This window comes from Apteryx rowi, unplaced genomic scaffold (genome assembly GCF_003343035.1).
Source record: "Apteryx rowi isolate R43461 unplaced genomic scaffold, aptRow1 scaffold_31, whole genome shotgun sequence".
Lineage (NCBI taxonomy): Eukaryota > Metazoa > Chordata > Aves > Apterygiformes > Apterygidae > Apteryx > Apteryx rowi.
The window spans coordinates 1,343,923-1,346,521 of NW_020449530.1; positions in this window are offsets into that span (position 1 = coordinate 1,343,923).

A 2,599-nucleotide genomic window follows, 5' to 3' on the forward strand; every position below is an offset into this window, starting at 1 on the left:
TAATTGGTGTCTGAAGATGAGACAACTGTATACTTCACTGCTTCTAGGGCACAACCCAAAACTTGTTTTGAAAGAAGAATAAATGGGAAAAGTGTTAAGACCTACAATTCATACAAACTCATACAATATCAAGTTCTTACTTTAACCAAGTTTAAAGGTCAAAACTGAACAGAGAATAGTGTTTGCATTCTATGCAAACCAAAAAACAGTCAGGTTACTGATAGTATAGAAGGTCTATTCTTACGGTGTGGATTGGCAAACCAAAGTGCAAAGCTTGCATTAACAATTTAATCAGAAGCATCCATATTAAACAGATATTATTTGTCACGGGAGCCTCAAGACCTTACCTTGATCACTAGTTGAATAACCAAATATAATAAGCTTTGGCTGACAGAACACTGCAGGCAACTGAAAATGTGATGAGCCTTGGTACAGGCAACAGGAAACCAATACCRAAAACTGATGGAAAGCTATATTGTGATATTATTATGGACTGATTTGATTGATGGCCTGGGCTGACATTTGGCTATGAAAACCCACAGTAACAGAGCTGGGGGAAACACTGTTATGAAGATGTCTGATACTGCCTAGAAGCAGAGGGTGCAAGATGGTACTGAGCTGCTGCTCAGGTGGATTGGAGCAAGTGGTGTTCCCTCTGTGCTAGACTGTGTGGACTCACTGGAGTGGTAAGTGGGACAGGCCTCAGTTAACTGTAACTGTGGGTATATAAAGCTTTCCCTGATAAAAGCTTATTTTTCATTTGGTCCACTTAATGAATTCAGCTTAGCAGTGTTGTCTCTGCTACCCCTTTTCCCTCCAGGATGCAAACTGGCAGAGGATGCAGGTGAGCCTTGTGGGGCAGTGCTAGGGTAGCTTTTGAGGCCTAAGGTGTGAGTATTTGAGTGAATGTAATACTATAGTAACAACATAATAAGCTGTTTAGAAAAAAGAAAATTGTCTTAGAGGAGCCTCAGCCCAACCTATTGGGATGGTCGGATCCAAAGGTACCTGTGGTTTAATTGCTGGCCGCACAGCATGTGCCTCTAATGTGCTTGGCTGAGTACAAAGCAACCCAACAGCGACTGTGACCCAACTAGTGGAAGTGTAAAGGCAGCATGTTGCAGCAGCATGTTGGTGTACTTCAGTATCTGGCATCTTGTTTGTGACCTGGAGCAGAGGAACACAGGAAGAGGAATTAAATGTATTCCCTGCAACTAGATTAACTAAAAGGACAAGTAAAGGCAGAGGGGTTGGTTGGTTTGTTTCAAAGGAACTTTCTCTGGTTCTGTGGATTTCCCTAAAAATCAATTTGGCTGTCTCCCCCAGTGACTGAGGAATTAACATAATTAGCAAGCCTAGTGATGATTATTATAAAATTACCCTGAAAAATTCATTGGTTAATTAGTGGGGTGACAGCTTTGGTAGGGTGTTCCCACTTACTGAATGAACATTTACTAGACCTGTTACTACATCCCATCACTGTGCTATTGATCATAATTGGCTTGTTGGTAGCCTGGCAGCCTGTGCTGACCTCTGGCTATTAAAAACCCCTAATAACAGGGACAGGGGTGAAGCAATATTATGCAGAAGCCCAAAGCCACATGGAAGCGGAGGAGGTGAGGTGGAACTGCTACATGTTTGTGCTGAGCCACTGCCCAGAGCCTGACACTGAGATGGGTCAGAGCAAGTGTTGCACTTCCCCCAGGCTAGGCTCACTGCAGTTACAGTTAACTGTAACTCTGTGTGCATGCAAGTGTAAAACGCCCTGATACAGCTTATCCATCCACTGGTCCACAAAATGAGTTCAGCTTAACAGGATCATGTTGTCTCGTGCTCCCTTTACCCCAGGACAAATGCAAAAGAACATAGGCTACAAGTCTTCTGTCTGAAACAAAAAAAGCTCTTTTCCTTTAAAATAAGCTGTGAACAAAACTTACACCTGTAGCCTGTTATTGTTATGAGGTAGCTATAACACTGGACTTCAGCCACACTGCATCTTGAGGTTTTGACTACTTACTCTCAATGGCTCACAGGAAAAAAAACAACATGCAAATACTCTGTTCTGTACTTCAGCACACTGCTACCTTATGTATAATATTCTTAGATATCTAAACCTCAAATATATAATCTTTTCAGAGATTAATGTCATCCAAGTATTTCTACAAAAGCTCCAGAAAGAATGTAACATGCAGCCCCAGGGCTAGGCAAAATACATAGCAGAGGGATTGGAGCATAGGTATTTTTCATGTTTTTGCAGAGAACTGCTAAATATTACTTATCACAGACAAGCAACAAAAATAACAAAAGGCAGTGCTTCCCATTCTTTTGGTGGGTTGTCTTAGAATTACGTTTGACTAAGATCCTCACAGCTGCTTTCCTGCCTTAACAAGTGTCCGATTTTAATGCCTTAACAATCTACTGATTTTAGTTAGGCTTGTATCTGTCAGCACCTCAAAAGCTGCAGGCCTTGGTAGCTCTTCCCCCTACCACTTCAGATGATCATACCCTGCTCCTCTCTCACCTCTTCACTTCTACTGTGTACTCTTTCAGCAGACCAGATGCACTTGCTGGTAAACACTGTCTCCACAAGGACATAGCC